This window comes from Salmo salar, unplaced genomic scaffold, assembly GCF_905237065.1.
Source record: "Salmo salar unplaced genomic scaffold, Ssal_v3.1, whole genome shotgun sequence".
Classification (NCBI taxonomy): Eukaryota; Metazoa; Chordata; class Actinopteri; order Salmoniformes; family Salmonidae; genus Salmo; species Salmo salar.
The window spans coordinates 37,173-61,110 of NW_025549284.1; the positions used below are offsets into that span (position 1 = coordinate 37,173).

Genomic DNA, 23,938 nt, shown 5'->3' on the forward strand with positions numbered 1-23,938 from the left:
TATTCATTATAAAATAAAACCAAAGAAACCCTCACCCCCAAAACACACAAAATAAAATAGGAGGCTCACCCGATGCTCCCCTGCTCCATCTCATCCAGCGGGGACGTCCTCTCCTCTCCTGACTCCGCCCCCTCTTCCTCCATCTTCCCAATCCAGGATGCGGGAATGGTGTTGGGCACCCGAGTGCCCTGCACCCTGGATTGGTCTCCCAGCTCCTCCATTTCCCCCTCCCCACTGCTTTCTGGGCAGAAAAAAAGGGGCCCTGTATCACAAAAAGGGGGCTGCGACCCCCCAGGCGCCCTCTCCTGAGCCCCACCTGGGTGATCCAGTTCCCCCAGCAGATCAGAGTCCGGGGGAGACAATGAGGTTGCTGAGGCATCTCCAGCCTTACTCCCCTTTTCCCCCATTGCTCTCTTGGCCTCACCCTCCCCCTCCCCACCGCTCTCCTTCTTGCCTTCCCTGTAGCTCCCCCTCCTCTTCGCTTTCCTCTTCGTTGTGGGCGTCAAAGGGGAGACATCGCCCCCCCTCCCCGCCAGCTTCTCCACCATGCCCCTCATCTCCTCCACCAGGGCACTCGACATGTCACTGTCCCCCCACTCCTTCCCTCCTTCCCCCTCTCCAAATCCTCCTCTGGGCCTTCCTTCTTGTCCTTCTCCACCTCCTCTCCCACTGCTGTCGCCGTCTCCTTCCTCGCCGCTCCCTTGACTCCGTCCTCTTCCTTCCCCTTCTCCCCATCTTCTCCGACCTTCTCTCTCCTCTGCCCCTCTCCTCTCGGGGCCGCCGTCTCCTCCCTTGGTGTCTGTCCATCCAGGCCCGCTCCGGTGTCCTGGTCCTCTTTTCCTCCTCTACCCCCATCCCCTGCTCTCCCTCCAGCTGCAGACGCGTATGACCTGTGACGAGCCGGGCATTCCCGCCACAGGTGCGCAGACGAGCCACACCCGTGGCACGCCTTGGGCTCGTCACAGTCCCTGGCCTCGTGCTCACCCGATCCGCAGAATCTGCACTTCCTAGTGCTGCACGAGGCCACGGTATGACCGTAGGCCATACAACGCCTGCAGAATGGAGGCTGACGGGCGTAAAATAACGTCCCCCGGTCAGCCCCCAGGGAGAACATTGCAGGAGGATGGAGGTAGCCACCAAACCCTTAGGGTCCTCCCTGAGCAAAGCCTGGAATCCCCTCCTCCCATTCCAGAAGCCCAGGGAGTCCCTGAGGAGCCTTGCTGTTGATACATTGTCCATATACCTCCCGAGGAATGCCCTCACCTCCTCGTCCTTCACATGCGGGTTGTATAGGTTTACCGTGACCACTCTGAAATTGCTCCTCGCAAGGCTTGAAACTTCATAATGGGCCATCGGTTTCTCTCCTCCAACTTCTCTCACCCTCTTCAAGACCTCGTCGTGTTGCAATTCTGTGTAGAAGGTCACGTCAAATGCTCCTTCCATCGGGTTCCCCTGGAGGCAAAAACGTCCTTTACCGCCATCTTCAACACTCCCATTAGTATCGTCCTTCCAAAGGTCTCTCTCCCAGACGGCTCCTTCTCCTTGTCTCTCCATGCAAAACGAATAGTATTCGCCAATCCCATCCCTGGGACTGATCTGCTTGATAAAATCGGCGCCATTTTCTCTTGTATGCTCAAAAAATAGTTTGGGAAAAATAATTCCAAACAAAAAGACTTATCGCCCTCCTACCTCCGACCTTTTGACTCAGCGAGCTCTGGGGCACCTCGGTACCAAGCTTGATCTGAGCCAAAAGGCCGAGAAGCGATAACCCACAAATTGACCCCTGCACCCGCCGGGTCCCGGGGCCTCGGCAGAACCTCATCGGTTTGGCAAAAGTTGGCTCCTCCTCACCCAACGCTTCCCTGGTGACAGGCGGGTGTGTTTTTTTAAAAGTCGCTAATGCGTCGTTAGGTCACTAGCTCTTTAATCCTATTGCGACTATTTGTTCAATGCCCGGCAAATACACCAGTCATCGTCGGGCTTGAACTCAATTGCCCGAGCGACTACTTTGAGTGGAAAAAATACGCCGGTCGGTCAGCCGGCTTCAAGTCAAACGCCTGAGCAAAAAGTCTCGGCGTCATCTCTGTCAATTTCTCTTGAAACAAGATACCGGGCTCTGCCAGAAGCAAAGCCCTTCCAAAAATACGTTGAACTCGTAAGTGTTCCTCTCCACGGAAGTCTTTAGTAAAAGGCGAAAGGCTTGTGCGTAATGAAGAGAAACCAGAGTCGTATGGAAGTCAGAGGTCGGGGCCCGAGACACACACGGTGCACTCTAGGCCGGGTCCCCGCGGGTGGTCCCCGAACCCACTCTTCCAAGTTTTCGAGGGCTGTGGGTAAAAAGTCACAGACAGACAGACAGACAGACAGACAGACAGACAGACAGACAGACAGACAGACAGACAGACAGACAGACAGACAGACAGATAGATAGATAGACAATCCTGGTGAAGTGATTGTATTTTTGGGGGGGGGCTCAAAAAACACACACACACACAATCCTGGTGAAGTGATTGTATTTTTTGGGGGGGGCTCAAAAACACACACACACACACACACACACACACACACACACACACACACACACACACACACACTCTCCTGGCCAATGTTTTTTTTTTTTTTTTTTTTTAAGTAAAATGGCGGGAAAACGGGGGACCCCCATGAAGGGGGCTTCGCACTTGTTTCAGTTTGGATGATTCTTCTTTTTCCATTCCTTCTCTTCTTCTGCTAGCTGTTTTACATAGCTTGGTGTATTTCTTTTTCCTTGACAATGGGAGAAAAGTGTTGCACCGTTCCCGGAGGTACTGCAATACCGGGTCGATGCGTGGAGCGGACGGAGCAAGCCCCATTTCCGACTCCCTGTTCGAAAAATCCATTTAATATGTAGTCCCCCGATGGGGACGTATCAGATATTAAACTGATAAGAACAGATTTTTTTTTACAAAATATATATTTATTACCATCAATTTCCATACAAATACCTTCAATGTTCCAAACAAAATCAATTTTATAACAAAAATCCAAATGGATATTTCAAAACTAATAACCAATAACCAAAACTATAAACAATAATCAGGGGAGCATCTTCCCTCCCCTTCTAAGATACAAACTACCCATAACCACCCCAAATAAAAATTTCACCCTACTGACGAGGACTTCTTCTCCCCCCTTCAACCACCATACCCTCACCCTTAGATGCAGGACCGGCACCCGGCACCTGCACACCCCGCATCATGTGCTTTACTCCAAAATCCACCACCCTGCTTCTCTCTGGGCTCTTGACCGAGGACCCCGCACCCCCAAACAGGAAACTTGGTCCCCCCTCCCTTGCCCAACCCTGGGCCATCCCTGGAAGGTCTATCTCAGACAAGGGTACAATAGTAGGTGAAGAGGGGGCCACCCAGGGCCCCGAACCTTCTCCCTCCCCCACCTCCAGCTTTTCCACCCTTATCTTCCTTCTCGGGGAGACCGCGGTAAGGGAGAAAACCTATCCCCCCCACCAGCTCCTGTTTAGCCTCCCCCCCTTTACCACCCCTCTCCCCCTGTTGTCAAAGCGCCCCTTCCTCCTCGTCCTCCTGTTTGGAGGAGAAACCGATGTAACTCTACCCCCCCCCCTCGCCAGCCCCTCCACCAACCCTCTCATCTCCTCCACCCGGGCAGACGATACATCACTGTCCCCCCACTCTTTTACCCCCTCTCCTTCTGGTTCCACCTCCAATGCCTTCTCAGTCATCTGTTTCTCCGTTGTTGTCCTTTCTTGACTCTTCACAATCCTGTGTCCGTCCTCTGCCTGCTCCTCTTCTCCTTCAACCTCTCCCTCTCCTCCCAGCACCTTCTCCACCTGCTCCTCCTCTCCTTCAACCTCTCCCTCTCCTCCCAGCACCTTTTCCACCTGCTCCTCCTCTCCTTCCACCGCTCCTCCCGACACCTTTTCCTCCTCTTTTCGTGATGTTCCTGTTCCAGATCCCATGTCCGCTCCTCTTCCTCTACTTCCCACATCCCCCGCACCTGCTCCCCCTCCAGCTGCAGACGCGTATGACCCGTGACGAGCCGGGCAACTCCGCCACAGGTGTGTAACCGAGCCACACCCGTGGCAAGCCTTTGGCTCGTCACAATCCCTTGCCTCGTGACCGCTCGACCCACAGAACCTGCAAATCCTTGTACTACACGAGGCAAGGGTATGACCATAGGCCATACAGCGCCTGCAAAATGGAGGCTGACGGGCATAATGTAACGTCCCCCTGTCAGCCCCCAGGGAGAACATCGCCGGGGGATGTAGGAACCCACCCAATCCCCTTGGGTCCTCCCTGAGAAGGGCCTGGAACCCTCTCCTCCCGTTCCAGAATCCCAGGGGAGTCCCTGAGGCGCCTCGCTGAGGAAACATTGTCCATGTATCGCCCCAGAAAGGCCCTCACCTCTTCGTCAGTCACATGGGGATTGTACATGGTCACAGTTACCAATCGAAAACTACTTCTCGCCAAGTTGGTCACTTCATAATGGCACATGGGAAATGCCTTACTCCCTTCTTTTGTCTTCATCAAAATTTCTTCATGCTTCCCTTCACTATAAAAAGTCACATCAAAAGCCCCCTCAATTGGATTATCTTGGAAGCATAAAACATCCTTTACCTCCAGTTCCAATATCCCCATCAATATGGTCCTTCCGAACTTCTCTCTTCCAAATGGCTCCATTTCTTTGTCCCTCCATGCGAATCTCACAGTATTGGACAATCCAATTCCTGGTACCGACTTGTTATAAATGGTACGTGCCATTTCCAAAAAGGAAAAAAACACACGTCCAAACAAGGAAAAAACCAGCTCTCCAAATGGAAGCCTCTGGAAAACACAAAAAACGCCTTGGCAAAAAAGAACCCTGTCTCACACAAAAACCTATCGCCCTCCTATCTCCGACCTTTTGACTCAGCGAGCTCTGGGGCACCTCGGTACCAAGCTTGATCTGAGCCAAAAGGCCGAGAAGCGATAACCCACAAATTGACCCCTGCACCCGCCGGGCCCCCGGGGGCCTCGGCAGACCTCATCGGTTTGGCAAAAGTTGGCTCCTCCTCACCCAACGCTTCCCTGGTGACAGGCGGGTGTGTTTTTTTTTAAAAGTCGCTAATGCGTCGTTAGGTCACTAGCTCTTTAATCCTATTGCGACTATTTGTTCAATGCCCGGCAAATACACCAGTCATCGTCGGGCTTGAACTCAATTGCCCGAGCGACTACTTTGAGTGGAAAAAATACGCCGGTCGGTCAGCCGGCTTCAAGTCAAACGCCTGAGCAAAAAGTCTCGGCGTCATCTCTGTCAATTTCTCTTGAAACAAGATACCGGGCTCTGCCAGAAGCAAAGCCCTTCCAAAAATACGTTGAACTCGTAAGTGTTCCTCTCCACGGAAGTCTTTAGTAAAAGGCGAAAGGCTTGTGCGTAATGAAGAGAAACCAGAGTCGTATGGAAGTCAGAGGTCGGGGCCCGAGACACACACGGTGCACTCTAGGCCGGGTCCCCGCGGGTGGTCCCCGAACCCACTCTTCCAAGTTTTCGAGGGCTGTGGGTAAAAAGTCACAGACAGACAGACAGACAGACAGACAGACAGACAGACAGACAGACAGACAGATAGATAGATAGACAATCCTGGTGAAGTGATTGTATTTTTGGGGGGGCTCAAAACACACACACACACACAATCCTGGTGAAGTGATTGTATTTTTGGGGGGGCTCAAAAACACACACACACACACACACACACACACACACACACACACACACACACACACTCTCCTGGCCAATGTTTTTTTTTTTTAAGTAAAATGGCGGGAAAACGGGGGACCCCCCATGAAGGGGGCTTCGCACTTGTTTCAGTTTGGATGATTCTTCTTTTTCCATTCCTTCTCTTCTTCTGCTAGCTGTTTTACATAGCTTGGTGTATTTCTTTTTCCTTGACAATGGGAGAAAAGTGTTGCACCGTTCCCGGAGGTACTGCAATACCGGGTCGATGCGTGGAGCGGACGGAGCAAGCCCCATTTCCGACTCCCTGTTCGAAAAATCCATTTAATATGTAGTCCCCCGATGGGGGAGCGTATCAGATATTAAACTGATAAGAACAGATTTTTTTTTTACAAAATATATTTATTACGTTCCAAACCAACCAAAATTTTCCACACATCAATCAATTCAAATACAAATTCCAATCAACACAAAAATAAACATTTCAAAACTATTCAACAATAACCAAATCCAAAACCCAAAAGTCATTGGAGCATCTTCCCTCCCCTTCCCACCTACAAACCAATACCCATACCCATATCAAATAACCAAAAAACACTCACCCTATACTCCCGACCGACGGGGACGCCTCCTCCACTCCTGACGCTCCACCGTCGGCCTCCATCCCCTCTCCCCTGGAAACAAAAACAACCCCCGGCACACCCACACTCTGTGCCTTGTGCCCCCACTCAAATCCACCACCCTGCCCTCCTCCTGACTACAGCCCGGGGACCTCCCGCCCCCAAACAGGGGAGCTTAAGCCTCCCTCCATCACCCAATCCTGGGCCATGCTTGTGAGGTCCAGCTCAGACAGGGGTGTAAAAGAGAAGGCAGAGGGAGCCCACGAGGGCCCAGCAACCTCCCCTCCCCTCCCCCCCCGATCTGCCCTCCCCCTCTTTTACCACCCGACCTCCTCGAGCGCTCCCCCTTTTTCGACTTTTTGGTTGGTGGAGTAAAAGGCAAAACGTTTTCATAAGTCGCCTCTTTCTCCACCTCCACCTGTGTTTCCACCACTTCACAGTCCCCCCACTCCTTCACCCCCTCTCCTTCTGGTCCCGCCTCCGATGCCTTCTCTGTCTCCTTCCTCTCCGATGCCTTCTCAGTCTCCATCTTCTCCAATGTCTTCTCTGTCTTCTTCTCTGATGCCTTCTCCATCTTTCTCTCTGATGACTTCTCTGTCTCTCTCCTATTCGATGTCTTCTTTGTCTCCTTTCCCTCCGATGCCTTCTCTGTCTCCTTCCTCTCCGATGCCTTCTCAGTCTCCATCTTCTCCAATGTCTTCTCTGTCTTCTTCTCTGATGCCTTCTCCATCTTCCTCTCTGATGCCTTCTCTGTCTCTCTCCTCTTCGATGTCTTCTTTGTCTCCTTCCCCTCCGATGCCTTCTCTGTCTCCTTCCTCTCCACCACTGTCCTCTCTTGTCCCTCCACACTACTGACTCCTTTCTCCTCCTCTCCTTTGGCCTCCTTCTCTTCTGGTACCACTATGCCCATTTCTTCTTTGTCTTTTCCTTCTCCTGCTTCTGTTTTTCCTCCTCTCCTCGCTGTGTGTCCGCTCCCTCCGTGCCTGTTCTCGGTTCTGGGTCTCCTCTTCTTCCCCCATCCCCGGCTCTCGCTCCCCCCAGCTGCAGACGCGTATGACCGCCCGACGCGCGCCGGGCATTCACGCCACAGGTGCGTCAGCATGCCACACCCGTGACATGCCTTCGGCGCGTCACAGTCCCTCGCCTCGTGCTCCGCAGATCCACAATACCTGCATTTCTTTATGCTGCACGAGGCGAGGATATGACCATAGGCCATACAGCGCCTGCAGAACGGGGCTGACGTGCATAGTACAACGTCCCCCTGTCAGCCCCCAGGGAGAACATCGCCGGAGGATGGAGGTATCCTCCCAGGCCCCCTGGGTCCTCTCTAAGAAGGGCCTGATACCCTCTCTTCCCAGTCCAATACCCGAGTGAGTCTTTGAGGAGCCTTCCTGAGGAGATGTTGTCCATATATCTCCCCAGGAAAGTCCTCACCTCTTCTTCCTTCACATGAGGGTTGTACATAGTGACCGTCACAACTCTAAAATTGGGCTTCGCCAAGCTCGTCACAGCATAGTGGCACATAGGTCGTGTGTTCACCAAATCCCTCACCTTCCGCATCGTCTCCTCATGCTGCTTCTCCGTATGAAACGTGACATCATACGCGCCTTCTAATGGATTATCCTGGAGGCAGAAGACGTCCTTTACCCCAAGCTTGAGCAACCCCATCAGGATAGTTCTCCCGAACGTTTCCCTCCCGAATTGCTCCACCTCCTTATCCTTCCATGCAAATCTTGCCGTGTTGGCCAGTCCAACCCCGGAACAGACCTGTTCGGGATATTCTTCTCCATGTTCTTCAATTAAGAAAAAATCTCTTCAAAAAAGAAGCCGCTCAAAAACAAAAACTTTCCTCCCTCCTGCCTTCCTTCGACCTTTTGGCTCAGCGGGCTCTGGGGCACCTCGGTACCAAGCTTGATCTGAGCCAAAAGGCCGAGAAGCGATAACCCACAAATTGACCCCTGCACCCGCCGGTCCCGGGGCCTCGGCAGACCTCATCGGTTTGGCAAAAGTTGGCTCCTCCTCACCCAACGCTTCCCTGGTGACAGGCGGGTGTGTTTTTTTTAAAAGTCGCTAATGCGTCGTTAGGTCACTAGCTCTTTAATCCTATTGCGACTATTTGTTCAATGCCCGGCAAATACACCAGTCATCGTCGGGCTTGAACTCAATTGCTCGAGCGACTACTTTGAGTGGAAAAAATACGCCGGTCGGTCAGCCGGCTTCAAGTCAAACGCCTGAGCAAAAAGTCTCGGCGTCATCTCTGTCAATTTCTCTTGAAACAAGATACCGGGCTCTGCCAGAAGCAAAGCCCTTCCAAAAATACGTTGAACTCGTAAGTGTTCCTCTCCACGGAAGTCTTTAGTAAAAGGCGAAAGGCTTGTGCGTAATGAAGAGAAACCAGAGTCGTATGGAAGTCAGAGGTCGGGGCCCGAGACACACACGGTGCACTCTAGGCCGGGTCCCCGCGGGTGGTCCCCGAACCCACTCTTCCAAGTTTTCGAGGGCTGTGGGTAAAAAGTCACAGACAGACAGACAGACAGACAGACAGACAGACAGACAGACAGACAGACAGACAGACAGATAGATAGATAGACAATCCTGGTGAAGTGATTGTATTTTTGGTGGGGGGCTCAAAAACACACACACACACACAATCCTGGTGAAGTGATTGTATTTTTTTGGGGGGGGGCTCAAAAACACACACACACACACACACACACACACACACACACACACACACACACACACTCTCCTGGCCAATGTTTTTTTTTTTTTTTTTTTTTTTTTAAAGTAAAATGGCGGGAAAACGGGGGACCCCCATGAAGGGGGCTTCGCACTTGTTTCAGTTTGGATGATTCTTCTTTTTCCATTCCTTCTCTTCTTCTGCTAGCTGTTTTACATAGCTTGGTGTATTTCTTTTTCCTTGACAATGGGAGAAAAGTGTTGCACCGTTCCCGGAGGTACTGCAATACCGGGTCGATGCGTGGAGCGGACGGAGCAAGCCCCATTTCCGACTCCCTGTTCGAAAAATCCATTTAATATGTAGTCCCCGATGGGGGACGTATCAGATATTAAACTGATAAGAACAGATACTACACTTGATCTGAGCCAAAAGGCCGAGAAGCGATAACCCACAAATTGACCCCTGCACCCGCCGGGTGCCCGGGGCCTCGGCAGACCTCATCGGTTTGGCAAAAGTTGGCTCCTCCTCACCCAACGCTTCCCCTGGTGACAGGCGGGTGTGTTTTTTTTAAAAGTCGCTAATGCGTCGTTAGGTCACTAGCTCTTTAATCCTATTGCGACTATTTGTTCAATGCCCGGCAAATACACCAGTCATCGTCGGGCTTGAACTCAATTGCCCGAGCGACTACTTTGAGTGGAAAAAATACGCCGGTCGGTCAGCCGGCTTCAAGTCAAACGCCTGAGCAAAAGTCTCGGCGTCATCTCTGTCAATTTCTCTTGAAACAAGATACCGGGCTCTGCCAGAAGCAAAGCCCTTCCAAAAATACGTTGAACTCGTAAGTGTTCCTCTCCACGGAAGTCTTTAGTAAAAGGCGAAAGGCTTGTGCGTAATGAAGAGAAACCAGAGTCGTATGGAAGTCAGAGGTCGGGGCCCGAGACACACACGGTGCACTCTAGGCCGGGTCCCCGCGGGTGGTCCCCGAACCCACTCTTCCAAGTTTTCGAGGGCTGTGGGTAAAAAGTCACAGACAGACAGACAGACAGACAGACAGACAGACAGACAGACAGACAGACAGACAGACAGATAGATAGATAGACAATCCTGGTGAAGTGATTGTATTTTTGGGGGGGCTCAAAACACACACACACACACAATCCTGGTGAAGTGATTGTATTTTTTGGGGGGGGCTCAAAAACACACACACACACACACACACACACACACACACACACACACACACACACACTCTCCTGGCCAATGTTTTTTTTTTTTTTTTTTTTTTTTTAAAGTAAAATGGCGGGAAAACGGGGACCCCCATGAAGGGGCTTCGCACTTGTTTCAGTTTGGATGATTCTTCTTTTTCCATTCCTTCTCTTCTTCTGCTAGCTGTTTTACATAGCTTGGTGTATTTCTTTTTCCTTGACAATGGGAGAAAAGTGTTGCACCGTTCCCGGAGGTACTGCAATACCGGGTCGATGCGTGGAGCGGACGGAGCAAGCCCCATTTCCGACTCCCTGTTCGAAAAATCCATTTAATATGTAGTCCCCCGATGGGGGACGTATCAGATATTAAACTGATAAGAACAGATACTACACTTGATCTGAGCCAAAAGGCCGAGAAGCGATAACCCACAAATTGACCCCTGCACCCGCTCGGCCCCGGGGCCTCGGCAGACCTCATCGGTTTGGCAAAAGTTGGCTCCTCCTCACCCAACGCTTCCCCTGGTGACAGGCGGGTGTGTTTTTTTAAAAGTCGCTAATGCGTCGTTAGGTCACTAGCTCTTTAATCCTATTGCGACTATTTGTTCAATGCCCGGCAAATACACCAGTCATCGTCGGGCTTGAACTCAATTGCCCGAGCGACTACTTTGAGTGGAAAAAATACGCCGGTCGGTCAGCCGGCTTCAAGTCAAACGCCTGAGCAAAAAGTCTCAGGCGTCATCTCTGTCAATTTCTCTTGAAACAAGATACCGGGCTCTGCCAGAAGCAAAGCCCTTCCAAAAATACGTTGAACTCGTAAGTGTTCCTCTCCACGGAAGTCTTTAGTAAAAGGCGAAAGGCTTGTGCGTAATGAAGAGAAACCAGAGTCGTATGGAAGTCAGAGGTCGGGGCCCGAGACACACACGGTGCACTCTAGGCCGGGTCCCGCGGGTGGTCCCCGAACCCACTCTTCCAAGTTTTCGAGGGCTGTGGGTAAAAAGTCACAGACAGACAGACAGACAGACAGACAGACAGACAGACAGACAGACAGACAGACAGATAGATAGATAGACAATCCTGGTGAAGTGATTGTATTTTTGGGGGGGCTCAAAACACACACACACACACAATCCTGGTGAAGTGATTGTATTTTTTGGGGGGGGCTCAAAAACACACACACACACACACACACACACACACACACACACACACACACACACACACACTCTCCTGGCCAATGTTTTTTTTTTTTTTTTTTTTTTTTTTAAAGTAAAATGGCGGAAAACGGGGGACCCCCATGAAGGGGCTTCGCACTTGTTTCAGTTTGGATGATTCTTCTTTTTCCATTCCTTCTCTTCTTCTGCTAGCTGTTTTACATAGCTTGGTGTATTTCTTTTTCCTTGACAATGGGAGAAAAGTGTTGCACCGTTCCCGGAGGTACTGCAATACCGGGTCGATGCGTGGAGCGGACGGAGCAAGCCCCATTTCCGACTCCCTGTTCGAAAAATCCATTTAATATGTAGTCCCCCGATGGGGGACGTATCAGATATTAAACTGATAAGAACAGATACTACACTTGATCTGAGCCAAAAGGCCGAGTAGCGATAACCCACAAATTGACCCCTGCACCCGCCGGTCCCGGGGGCCTCGGCAGACCTCATCGGTTTGGCAAAGTTGGCTCCTCCTCACCCAACGCTTCCCTGGTGACAGGCGGGTGTGTTTTTTTTAAAAGTCGCTAATGCGTCGTTAGGTCACTAGCTCTTTAATCCTATTGCGACTATTTGTTCAATGCCCGGCAAATACACCAGTCATCGTCGGGCTTGAACTCAATTGCCCGAGCGACTACTTTGAGTGGAAAAAATACGCCGGTCGGTCAGCCGGCTTCAAGTCAAACGCCTGAGCAAAAGTCTCGGCGTCATCTCTGTCAATTTCTCTTGAAACAAGATACCGGGCTCTGCCAGAAGCAAAGCCCTTCCAAAAATACGTTGAACTCGTAAGTGTTCCTCTCCACGGAAGTCTTTAGTAAAAGGCGAAAGGCTTGTGCGTAATGAAGAGAAACCAGAGTCGTATGGAAGTCAGAGGTCGGGGCCCGAGACACACACGGTGCACTCTAGGCCGGGTCCCCGCGGGTGGTCCCCGAACCCACTCTTCCAAGTTTTCGAGGGCTGTGGGTAAAAAGTCACAGACAGACAGACAGACAGACAGACAGACAGACAGACAGACAGACAGACAGACAGACAGACAGACAGACAGACAGACAGACAGACAGACAGACAGACAGACAGACAGACAGACAGACAGACAGATAGATAGATAGACAATCCTGGTGAAGTGATTGTATTTTTGGGGGGCTCAAAACACACACACACACACAATCCTGGTGAAGTGATTGTATTTTTTGGGGGGCTCAAAAACACACACACACACACACACACACACACACACACACACACACACACACACACACACACACACACACACTCTCCTGGCCAATGTTTTTTTTTTTTTTTTTTTTTTTTAAGTAAAATGGCGGGAAAACGGGGGACCCCCATGAAGGGGCTTCGCACTTGTTTCAGTTTGGATGATTCTTCTTTTTCATTCCTTCTCTTCTTCTGCTAGCTGTTTTACATAGCTTGGTGTATTTCTTTTTCCTTGACAATGGGAGAAAAGTGTTGCACCGTTCCCGGAGGTACTGCAATACCGGGTCGATGCGTGGAGCGGACGGAGCAAGCCCCATTTCCGACTCCCTGTTCGAAAAATCCATTTAATATGTAGTCCCCCGATGGGGGACGTATCGGATATTAAACTGATAAGAACAGATTTTTTTTACAAAATATATTTATTACATTCAAGCCTTTCAATACAAAACCATATATCAATCAAAAATCATAACTAGGCATTTATAAACTACAACACAAACACTAAAACCCCAAAACAAAAACTCGTCTTCCCTGCCCTTCCCACCTACAAACCAAAACCCATACCCACATCAAATACCCAAAGAAACTCACCCTATACTCCCGACCGACGGGGACGCCTCCTCCACTCCTGACGCTCCACCGTCGGCCACCATCCCCTCTCCCCTGGAAACAAAATCAATATCCGGCACACCCACACTCTGTGCCTTGTGCCCCCCACTCAAATCCACCACCCCCTCCCGACTCCGGCCCGGGGACCCCATGCCCCTAAACAGGGAGCTTAAACCTCCCTCCATCGCCCAATCCTGGGCCATTCCTGTGAGGTCCAGCTCAGATAGGGGTGTAAAGGAGAAGGAAGAGGGAGCCCACGAGGGCCCTGCAACCTCCCCTCCCCTCCCCCTGATCTGCCCTCCCCCTCTTTTTACCACCTTTCCTCCTTGAGCGCTCCCCTTTTTAGTCCTTTTAAGTGGTGGAGTAAAAGGCAAAACGTTCTCATAACTTGCCTCCTTCTCCACCTCTACCCGTGGTTCCCCTTTTTACTGCCCCCCCTCCTTCACTCCCTCTCCCTCTGGTCCCGCCACCACTGCCTTCTCTGTCTCCTCCCCTTCAGTCTCCTTCCTCTCCACCTCCGTCTTCCCTGTCTCCTCCTTCTCTGTTCCCTTCTCCAGCTCCTTCTCCACCGCCGTCTTCTCCGACCCCTCCACTCTCTTATCTCCTTCCTCCTCCTGCTCCTTCTCTCCTTCAGCCTCCTGCTCCTCCTCTCCTTCAGCCTCCCGCCCCTCCGATTCCACCATGTCCACTTCTTCCTTTTCCTCTTCTTCTCCTACTGTCGCTCTGTCCTTCTTCTCCCGCCGTGTGTCCTTTTCCTCTGTGCCAGTTCTTGTTTCTTTGTCCCCTCCTCTTCTTCCCCCATCCCGGCTCTCGCTCCCCCCAGCTGCAGACGCGTATGACCGGTGACGCGCCGGGCATTCACGCCACAGGTGCGTAATCATGCCACACCCGTGACATGCCTTCGGCGCGTCACAGTCCCTCGCCTCGTGCTCCGCAGATCCACAATACCTGCACTTCTTTGTGCTGCACGAGGCGAGGATATGACCATAGGCCATACAACGCCTGCAGAACGGGGGCTGACGTGCATAATACAACGTCCCCCCTGTCAGCCCCCAGGGAGAACATCGCCGGCGGATGGAGGTAACCCCCAACCCCTCAGGGTCCTCCCTGAGCAACGCCTGGAATCCTCTCTTCCCATCCCAGAAGCCCAGGGAGTCCCTGAGGAGCCTTGCCGAGGAGACATTGTCCATGTAGCGCCCAAGGAAAGTCCTCACCTCCTCGTCCTTCACATGAGGGTTATACATATTAACCGTGACCACCCGGAAATTAGTTTTTCCCAGGCTGGTCACCTCGTAATGACACATCGGTCCATCCTTTCCCACTTCTCTCGCCCTCCTCATCACGTCCTCATACCTGTCTTCTTTGTGGAGCGTCACGTCGTAAGCCACCTCCAGTGGGTTCGCCTGGAGGCACAACACTTCCCCCACCTCCAACTTTAGGATCCCAATCAATATTTTTCTCCCAAAGGTCTCCCTCCCAAACGGCTCCATCTCCTTGTTCCTCCAGGCGAACCTCACCGTGTTCGCTATCCCGACTCCAGGCATCTTGTTTGGAGCATGTCGAGCCATCTTGAAAAAAAGCTCTCTTAAAAAGAAGCCACTAGAAAAATTATTTTTGAAAATGGAAAAAACCGTCTCCCACACTCCAAACCTTTCCTCCCTCCGGCCTTCCTTCGACCTTTTGGCTCAGCGGGCTTTGGGGCACCTCGGTACCAAGCTTGATCTGAGCCAAAAGGCCGAAGCGATAACCCACAAATTGACCCCCTGCACCCGCCCGGTGCCCGGGGCCTCGGCAGACCTCATCGGTTTGGCAAAAGTTGGCTCCTCCTCACCCAACGCTTCCCTGGTGACAGGCGGGTGTGTTTTTTAAAAGTCGCTAATGCGTCGTTAGGTCACTAGCTCTTTAATCCTAGTGCGACTATTTGTTCAATGCCCGGCAAATACACCAGTCATCGTCGGGCTTGAACTCAATTGCCCGAGCGACTACTTTGAGTGGAAAAAAATACGCCGGTCGGTCAGCCGGCTTCAAGTCAAACGCCTGAGCAAAAAGTCTCGGCGTCATCTCTGTCAATTTCTCTTGAAACAAGATACCGGGCTCTGCCAGAAGCAAAGCCCTTCCAAAAATACGTTGAACTCGTAAGTGTTCCTCTCCACGGAAGTCTTTAGTAAAAGGCGAAAGGCTTGTGCGTAATGAAGAGAAACCAGAGTCGTATGGAAGTCAGAGGTCGGGGCCCGAGACACACACGGTGCACTCTAGGCCGGGTCCCCGCGGGTGGTCCCCGAACCCACTCTTCCAAGTTTTCGAGGGCTGTGGGTAAAAAGTCACAGACAGACAGACAGACAGACAGACAGACAGACAGACAGACAGACAGACAGACAGACAGACAGACAGACAGATAGATAGATAGACAATCCTGGTGAAGTGATTGTATTTTTGGGGGGCTCAAAAACACACACACACACACAATCCTGGTGAAGTGATTGTATTTTTTTGGGGGGCTCAAAACACACACACACACACACACACACACACACACACACACACACACACACACACACACACACACACACACACTCTCCTGGCCAATGTTTTATTTTTTTTTTTTTTTTTTTAAGTAAAATGGCGGAAAACGGGGACCCCCATGAAGGGGGCTTCGCACTTGTTTCAGTTTGGATGATTCTTCTTTTTCATTCCTTCTCTTCTTCTGCTAGCTGTTTTACATAGCTTGGTGTATTTCTTTTTCCTTGACAATGGGAGAAAAGTGTTGCACCGTTCCGGAGGTACTGCAATACCGGGTCGATGCGTGGAAGCGGACGGAGCAAGCCCCATTTCCGACTCCCTGTTCGAAAAATCCATTTAATATGTAGTCCCCCGATGGGGACGTATCAGATATTAAACTGATAAGAACAGATTTTTTTTTTTTTTTATAAAATATATATTTATTACGTTCAAAACCCAACAAAAATCTCATACAAATCAATCAATTCAAACACAAATTCCATTAAACATTTCAAAACTATTCTATAATAACCAAACCCCAAAAACCAAAAGTCATGGGAGCATCTTCCCTCCCCTTCCCATCTACAAACCAAAACCCACACCAAAAAATCAAAGAAAAACTCACCCCATCCCGACCGACGGGGACGCCTTCTCCACTCCTGACGCTCCCCCGTCGGCCGCCATCCCCTCTCCCCTGGATGCGGTAACAGCGCCCGACACACGCTCACCCTGCGTCCCGTACCCCACACTTAGGTCTACCACCCTGCCCTCCTCCTGACTCCGGCCCGGGGACCCCACGAGCCCAAACAGGGAGCTTAAGCCTCCCTCCATCGCCCAATCCTGGGCCATGCCTGTAAGGTCAAGCTCAGACAGGGGTGTAAAGGTGAAGGAAGAGGGAACCCAAGAGGGCCCTGCAACCTCCCCTCCCCTCCACCCTGATCTGCCCCCCTCCCTCTTTTACCACCCGTCCTCCTTGAGCGCTCCCCTCTTTTCGACCTCTTGTGTGGTGGAGTAAAAGGCAAAATGTTTTCATAGCTTGCCTCCTTCTCCACCTCCACCCGTGATTTCACCTCTTTACTGTCCCCCCCACTCCTTCACTCCTTCTCCTACTGGTCCCGCCACCACTGCCTTCTCTTTCTCCTCCCTTTCTGTCTCTTTCTTCTCCACCACCTTCTTCCCTGTCTCCTTCCTTTCTGTCTCTTTCTTCTCCACCACCTTCTTCCCTGTCTCCTTCCTTTCTGTCTCTTTCTTCTCCACCACCTTCTTCCCTGTCTCCTTCCTTTCTGTCTCTTTCTCCTCCACCACCTTCTTCCCTCTCTCCTTCCTTTCTGTCTCTTTCTCCTCCACCACCTTCTTCCCTGTCTCCTTCCTTTCTATCTCTTTCTTCTCCACCGCCGTCTTCCCAGTCTCCTTCCTTTCTGTCTCTTTCGTCTCCACCGCCGTCTTCCCTGTCTCCTTCCTTTCTGTCTCTTTCTTCTCCACCGCCGTCTTCCCAGTCTCCTCCCTCTCTGTTGCCTTCTCCGTCTCCTTCCTCTCCACAGCCGTCTTCTCTGGCCCCTTCACTCTCCTGTCACCTTCCTCCTCCTGCTCTCCTTCAGCCTCCTGCCCTTCCGTTTCCACTATGCTGTTGTCTTCTTTTTCTCCTCCCGCTTCCGTTTTCTCCTCCTCTTCCACCCGTGTGTCCGCTCCCTCTGTTCCAGTACTTGGTTCTTGGTCCCTCCTACCCCCCCATCCCCGGCTCTCGCTCCCCCAGCTGCAGACGCGTATGACCTCTGACGCGCCGGGCATTCACGCCACAGGTGCGTTAACATACCACACCCGTGACATGCCTTCGGCGCGTCACAGTCCCTCGCCTCGTGCTCCGCAGATCCACAATATCTGCACTTCTTTGTGCCGCACGAGGCGAGGATATGACCATAGGCCATACAACGCCTGCAGAACGGAGGCTGACGGGCATAATGCAACGTCCCCGGTCAGCCCCCAGGGAGAACATAGCCGGAGGATGGAGGCAGCCTCCCAGGCCCTTCGGATCTTCTCTAAGGAGAGCTTGAAAACTTCTCCTCCCATTCCAAAATCCAATGGAGTCCTTGAGATGCCTCGCTGAGGATATATTGTCCATGTATTTCCCCAGGAAAGACCTCACGTCCTCGTCCTTTACATGGGGATTATACATGATAACTGTTACCAACCTAAAATTATTCTTCACCAAGCTTTTCACCATGTAATGACACATGGGCCTCTCTTTCTCCACTTCTTTCACCTTCCGCATTATTTCCTCGTGCTTCTCCTCTGTGTAAAACGTTACGTCGTAGGCGACCTCCAAAGGGTTCTCCTGGAGGCAAAACACATCCTTTACCCCCAAATTGAGCACTCCCATCAGCAGGGTCCTTCCGAATGCCTCCCTTCCCAACGGTTCCATATCTTTCTCCTTCCATGCAAAACGTATAGTGTTAGCAAGTCCAATCCCAGGGACCGACGTATACGTAGTGTTCCGTGCCATCTCCTCCCGGAGAATGGCACACTCGCTATTGCTCTAGCTCTTTTCAAAAAGAAGGAAAAACCCAAAAGTACCTTGTCAAATAGAATCCCAGAAGAGATTCTAACCAACAAAAACAAAAATACCGCCCTCCTATCTCCGACCTTTTGACTCAGCGAGCTCTGGGGCACCTCGGTACCAAGCTTGATCTGAGCCAAAAGGCCGAAAGCGATAACCCACAAATTGACCCCTGCACCCGCCGGGCTCCCGGGGCCTCGGCAGACCTCATCGGTTTGGCAAAAGTTGGCTCCTCCTCACCCAACGCTTCCCTGGTGACAGGCGGGTGTGTTTTTTTTAAAAGTCGCTAATGCGTCGTTAGGTCACTAGCTCTTTAATCCTAGTGCGACTATTTGTTCAATGCCCGGCAAATACACCAGTCATCGTCGGGCTTGAACTCAATTGCCCGAGCGACTACTTTGAGTGGAAAAAATACGCCGGTCGGTCAGCCGGCTTCAAGTCAAACGCCTGAGCAAAAAGTCTCGGCGTCATCTCTGTCAATTTCTCTTGAAACAAGATACCGGGCTCTGCCAGAAGCAAAGCCCTTCCAAAAATACGTTGAACTCGTAAGTGTTCCTCTCCACGGAAGTCTTTAGTAAAAGGCGAAAGGCTTGTGCGTAATGAAGAGAAACCAGAGTCGTATGGAAGTCAGAGGTCGGGGCCCGAGACACACACGGTGCACTCTAGGCCGGGTCCCCGCGGGTGGTCCCCCGAACCCACTCTTCCAAGTTTTCGAGGGCTGTGGGTAAAAAGTCACAGACAGACAGACAGACAGACAGACAGACAGACAGACAGACAGACAGACAGACAGACAGACAGACAGACAGACAGATAGATAGATAGACAATCCTGGTGAAGTGATTGTATTTTTGGGGGGCTCAAAAACACACACACACACACAATCCTGGTGAAGTGATTGTATTTTTTGGGGGGCTCCAAAACACACACACACACACACACACACACACACACACACACACACACACACACACACACACACACACTCTCCTGGCCAATGTTTTATTTTTTTTTTTTTTTTTTTTTAAGTAAAATGGCGGGAAAACGGGGACCCCCATGAAGGGGGCTTCGCACTTGTTTCAGTTTGGATGATTCTTCTTTTTCATTCCTTCTCTTCTTCTGCTAGCTGTTTTACATAGCTTGGTGTATTTCTTTTTCCTTGACAATGGGAGAAAAGTGTTGCACCGTTCCCGGAGGTACTGCAATACCGGGTCGATGCGTGGAGCGGACGGAGCAAGCCCCATTTCCGACTCCCTGTTCGAAAAATCCATTTAATATGTAGTCCCCCGATGGGGGACGTATCAGATATTAAACTGATAAGAACAGATTTTTTTTTTTATAAAATATATTTATTACGTTCAAAACCCAACAAAAATCTTATACAAATCAATCAATTCAAACACAAATTCCATTAAACATTTCAAAACTATTCAATAATAACCAAACCCAAAAACCAAAAGTCATGGGAGCATTTTCCCTCCCCTTCCCATCTACAAACCAAAACCCACACCAAAAATCAAAGAAAAACTCACCCCATCCCGACCGACGGGGACGCCCTCTCCACTCCTGACGCTCCCCCGTCGGCCGCCATCCCCTCTCCCCTGGAAACACCACCAATACCCGGCACACCCACACTCTGTGTCTTGTGCCCCCCACTCAAATCCACCACCCCCTCCTCCGGGCTCCGGCTCGAGCACCCCATGTCCCCAAACAGGAAACTTTCTCCTTCCTCCATTCCCCATTCCTTGGCCATGCCTGGTAGGTCCAGCTCTGCCAGGGGTGTAAAAGAACAGGAAGAAGAGGGAGCCCACGAGGGCCCAGCATCCTCTCCCCCTTGCCCTTCCTTCACCACCACCCTTTTACCACCCTTCTTCCTCCTGCTTTCCGGGCGCTCCCCTTCTTAGGTCTCTTTATTGGTGGAGGGCGCAACCAGGGAACATTCCTTTCCTCGTCCGTCAACCCCCCTCGCTTCATTCATATTGTCCGGCAGCCCCCCCACCATCTCCCTCAGCTCCTCCACCCGTGATCTCACCGCTTTACTGTCCCCCACTCCTTCACTCCATCTCCTACTGGTCCCGCCACCACTGCCTTCTCTTTCTCCTCCCCTTTCTGTGTCTTTCTTCTCCACCACCTTCTTCCCTGTCTCCTTCCTTTCTGTCTCTTTCTTCTCCACCACCTTCTTCCCTATCTCCTTCCTTTCTGTCTCTTTCTCCTCCACCACCTTCTTCCCTGTCTCCTTCCTTTCTGTCTCTTTCTCCTCCACCACCTTCTTCCCTCTCTCCTTCCTTTCTGTCTCTTTCTCCTCCACCACCTTCTTCCCTGTCTCCTTCCTTTCTGTCTCTTTCTCCTCCACCACCTTCTTCCCTCTCTCCTTCCTTTCTGTCTCTTTCTCCTCCACCACCTTCTTCCCTGTCTCCTTCCTTTCTATCTCTTTCTTCTCCACCGCCGTCTTCCCAGTCTCCTTCCTTTCTGTCTCTTTCTCCTCCACCACCTTCTTCCCAGTCTCCTTCCTTTCTGTCTCTTTCTTCTCCACCTCCGTCTTCCCAGTCTCCTCCCTCTCTGTTGCCTTCTCCGTCTCCTTCCTCTCCACAGCCGTCTTCTCTGGCCCCTTCACTCTCCTGTCTCCTTCCTCCTCCTGCTCTCCTTTAGCCTTCTGCCCTTCCGTTTCCACTATGCTGTTGTCTTCTTTTCCTTTTTCTCCTCCCGCTTCCGTTTTCTCCTCCTCTTCCACCCGTGTGTCCGCTCCCTCTGTTCCAGTCCTTTGTTCTTGGTCCCTCCTTCTACCCCCATCCCCGGCTCTTGCTCCCCCCAGCTGCAGACGCGTATGACCTCTGACGCGCCGGGCATTCACGCCACAGGTGCGTTAGCATACCACACCCGTGACATGCCTTCGGCGCGTCACAGTCCTCGCCTCGTGCTCCGTAGATCCACAATACCTACACTTCTTTGTGCCGCACGAGGCGAGGATATGACCATAGGCCATACAACGCCTGCAGAAAGGAGGCTGACGGGCATAATGCAACGTCCCCGGTCAGCCCCAGGGAGAACATCGCCGGAGGATGGAGGTATCCACCCAATCCATTTGGGTCCTCTCTTAGGAGGGCCTGAAACCCCTCCTCCCGGTCCAAAAGCCCAGGGAATCTTTGAGGTGCCTTCCTGAGGAGACACCATCCATGTATCTCCCCAGAAAGGCCCTCACCTCCTCGTCCTTAACGTAAGGGTTGTAAATGTTCACGTTAACCACTCGGAAATTGCTCCTCGCCAAGCTAGTCACCACGTAATGGGACATCGGCTTCTCCTTTTCCACTTCTCTCACCTTTCTGAGAATCTCGTCGTGCTTTTTCTCCGTATGCAATGCCACATCATATGCACCCTCCAATGGGTTTTCTTGTAGGCAGAACACTTCCTCCACCTTCAGCCCAAGGATACCGATCAGGATAGTCCTCCCAAAAACGTCTCTGTCCAGTGGATCCATCGCCTTATCCCTCCAGGAAAAGCGCACCGTATTCGCCAGCCCCATCCTAGGGACTGGCCTCCCTGTAGTATTTTGCGTCATCTCCGCAAGGAGCTTGGCGCACTCTCCTCCGCTCCTGCTTTTCCTCCAAAAAGTAAAAACTGAAAAGAGCGGCAAAATACACCAACCGTGTCTCAAAAAACCAAAAACAACAAACTTTCCTCCCTCCTGCCTTCCTTCGACCTTTTGGCTCAGCGGGCTTTGGGGCACCTCGGTACCAAGCTTGAGTCTGAGCCAAAAGGCCGAGAAGCGATAACCCACAAATTGACCCCTGCACCCGCCGGTGCCCGGGGGCCTCGGCAGACCTCATCGGTTTGGCAAAAGTTGGCTCCTCCTCACCCAACGCTTCCCTGGTGACAGGCGGGTGTGTTTTTTTTAAAAGTCGCTAATGCGTCGTTAGGTCACTAGCTCTTTAATCCTAGTGCGACTATTTGTTCAATGCCCGGCAAATACACCAGTCATCGTCGGGCTTGAACTCAATTGCCCGAGCGACTACTTTGAGTGGAAAAAATACGCCGGTCGGTCAGCCGGCTTCAAGTCAAACGCCTGAGCAAAAGTCTCGGCGTCATCTCTGTCAATTTCTCTTGAAACAAGATACCGGGCTCTGCCAGAAGCAAAGCCCTTCCAAAAATACGTTGAACTCGTAAGTGTTCCTCTCCACGGAAGTCTTTAGTAAAAGGCGAAAGGCTTGTGCGTAATGAAGAGAAACCAGAGTCGTATGGAAGTCAGAGGTCGGGGCCCGAGACACACACGGTGCACTCTAGGCCGGGTCCCGCGGGTGGTCCCCGAACCCACTCTTCCAAGTTTTCGAGGGCTGTGGGTAAAAAGTCACAGACAGACAGACAGACAGACAGACAGACAGACAGACAGACAGACAGACAGACAGACAGACAGACAGACAGACAGACAGACAGACAGACAGATAGATAGATAGATAGATAGACAATCCTGGTGAAGTGATTGTATTTTTGGGGGGCTCAAAAACACACACACACACACAATCCTGGTGAAGTGATTGTATTTTTTGGGGGGCTCAAAAAACACACACACACACACACACACACACACACACACACACACACACACACACACACACACTCTCCTGGCCAATGTTTTTTTTTTTTAAGTAAAATGGCGGGAAAACGGGGACCCCCATGAAGGGGGCTTCGCACTTGTTTCAGTTTGGATGATTCTTCTTTTTTCATTCCTTCTCTTCTTCTGCTAGCTGTTTTACATAGCTTGGTGTATTTCTTTTTCCTTGACAATGGGAGAAAAGTGTTGCACCGTTCCCGGAGGTACTGCAATACCGGGTCGATGCGTGGAGCGGACGGAGCAAGCCCCATTTCCGACTCCCTGTTCGAAAAATCCATTTAATATGTAGTCCCCCGATGGGGGACGTATCAGATATTAAACTGATAAGAACAGATGATGATTCAAAGCTTTTATTCTAACTTTTCAAGCATTTACACAGTAAACAATTCACATGTCTTTTAACCTTTTAGTTGCCCCTATCCAAACAGAACTAGTAACAAAAAACAACCCATCAGTTTTCCAAAAACTCTGAAACCCTCTCTCTCTTGGAAGAGATGGGCAACCAACACCCTCCCACAACTTTTCTAGGGGGCTGCAGCAAAAAATCAAATACAAACACAAGCCATCAATAAACATAAGTAATCCAAAACCCCAAAAACCTACCAACCTGCCTTCTAAACCTTAACTACCTGACCAGCCCCAACCCCCCTTTCCACCGCTCTAAGGCAGCATGGTGACCCCACTTCCTCTCCTCCCTTCTTATCCTCCCTCTCAAATCTCCCTCCACTCTCCTCACTATTCCCTCCACCCCCAGTCTGCTCCTGACTTAACCAGGCCCTGCCTGGCATCCCACAGCCCTTTCTTAAAAAGACTGATAAGCAGCCACAACAGAAAACGATCCCTACCTACCCCCCCGCTCTCCCCACCCCTCTCTCCACCCCCACCCATGTTAAAACAAAACCCTCCTTCACTCTCCCTAGCAACCCCTGAGCCCTGGCCCACACTACTCCTGCGAAAGCACAGTCCCAGTACATGTGGCGTATTGTCTCCTCCCCACCACAAGTTGGTCTCGGGCACTGGGGGACCGTGC

At 51.4% G+C, this 23,938-nt stretch overlaps 12 non-coding genes and 6 pseudogenes across 12 annotated transcripts; all 18 read right to left on the reverse strand.

Annotated features, from left to right (window-relative positions):
• Window positions 1-2,112: 2,112 nt before the first annotated feature.
• On the reverse strand, window positions 2,113-2,229 carry LOC123736200 (U5 spliceosomal RNA). The gene has a single exon (XR_006765992.1). It is a non-coding gene; the product is annotated as a U5 spliceosomal RNA (small nuclear RNA).
• A 550-nt stretch (window positions 2,230-2,779) lies between these two features.
• LOC123736175 (uncharacterized) lies at window positions 2,780-2,951 on the reverse strand (annotated as a pseudogene).
• Window positions 2,952-5,330: 2,379 nt separating this feature from the next.
• LOC123736201 (U5 spliceosomal RNA) lies at window positions 5,331-5,447 on the reverse strand. The gene has a single exon (XR_006765993.1). It is a non-coding gene; the product is annotated as a U5 spliceosomal RNA (small nuclear RNA).
• A 504-nt stretch (window positions 5,448-5,951) lies between these two features.
• LOC123736176 (uncharacterized) lies at window positions 5,952-6,126 on the reverse strand (annotated as a pseudogene).
• A 2,504-nt stretch (window positions 6,127-8,630) lies between these two features.
• Window positions 8,631-8,747, reverse strand: LOC123736124 (U5 spliceosomal RNA). Its single transcript, XR_006765948.1, has one exon. It is a non-coding gene; the product is annotated as a U5 spliceosomal RNA (small nuclear RNA).
• A 532-nt stretch (window positions 8,748-9,279) lies between these two features.
• LOC123736185 (U2 spliceosomal RNA) lies at window positions 9,280-9,469 on the reverse strand. The gene has a single exon (XR_006765979.1). It is a non-coding gene; the product is annotated as a U2 spliceosomal RNA (small nuclear RNA).
• Window positions 9,470-9,816: 347 nt separating this feature from the next.
• On the reverse strand, window positions 9,817-9,933 carry LOC123736125 (U5 spliceosomal RNA). Its single transcript, XR_006765949.1, has one exon. It is a non-coding gene; the product is annotated as a U5 spliceosomal RNA (small nuclear RNA).
• A 525-nt stretch (window positions 9,934-10,458) lies between these two features.
• On the reverse strand, window positions 10,459-10,649 carry LOC123736162 (U2 spliceosomal RNA). Its single transcript, XR_006765976.1, has one exon. It is a non-coding gene; the product is annotated as a U2 spliceosomal RNA (small nuclear RNA).
• A 347-nt stretch (window positions 10,650-10,996) lies between these two features.
• On the reverse strand, window positions 10,997-11,113 carry LOC123736126 (U5 spliceosomal RNA). Its single transcript, XR_006765950.1, has one exon. It is a non-coding gene; the product is annotated as a U5 spliceosomal RNA (small nuclear RNA).
• Window positions 11,114-11,638: 525 nt separating this feature from the next.
• On the reverse strand, window positions 11,639-11,829 carry LOC123736196 (U2 spliceosomal RNA). Its single transcript, XR_006765988.1, has one exon. It is a non-coding gene; the product is annotated as a U2 spliceosomal RNA (small nuclear RNA).
• Window positions 11,830-12,173: 344 nt separating this feature from the next.
• On the reverse strand, window positions 12,174-12,290 carry LOC123736127 (U5 spliceosomal RNA). Its single transcript, XR_006765951.1, has one exon. It is a non-coding gene; the product is annotated as a U5 spliceosomal RNA (small nuclear RNA).
• Window positions 12,291-12,890: 600 nt separating this feature from the next.
• LOC123736173 (uncharacterized) lies at window positions 12,891-13,062 on the reverse strand (annotated as a pseudogene).
• Window positions 13,063-15,344: 2,282 nt separating this feature from the next.
• Window positions 15,345-15,461, reverse strand: LOC123736128 (U5 spliceosomal RNA). The gene has a single exon (XR_006765952.1). It is a non-coding gene; the product is annotated as a U5 spliceosomal RNA (small nuclear RNA).
• Window positions 15,462-16,011: 550 nt separating this feature from the next.
• Window positions 16,012-16,189, reverse strand: LOC123736179 (uncharacterized; annotated as a pseudogene).
• Window positions 16,190-18,807: 2,618 nt separating this feature from the next.
• On the reverse strand, window positions 18,808-18,924 carry LOC123736130 (U5 spliceosomal RNA). The gene has a single exon (XR_006765954.1). It is a non-coding gene; the product is annotated as a U5 spliceosomal RNA (small nuclear RNA).
• Window positions 18,925-19,476: 552 nt separating this feature from the next.
• On the reverse strand, window positions 19,477-19,651 carry LOC123736155 (uncharacterized; annotated as a pseudogene).
• A 2,765-nt stretch (window positions 19,652-22,416) lies between these two features.
• On the reverse strand, window positions 22,417-22,533 carry LOC123736131 (U5 spliceosomal RNA). Its single transcript, XR_006765955.1, has one exon. It is a non-coding gene; the product is annotated as a U5 spliceosomal RNA (small nuclear RNA).
• A 556-nt stretch (window positions 22,534-23,089) lies between these two features.
• On the reverse strand, window positions 23,090-23,259 carry LOC123736156 (uncharacterized; annotated as a pseudogene).
• Window positions 23,260-23,938: the final 679 nt, after the last annotated feature.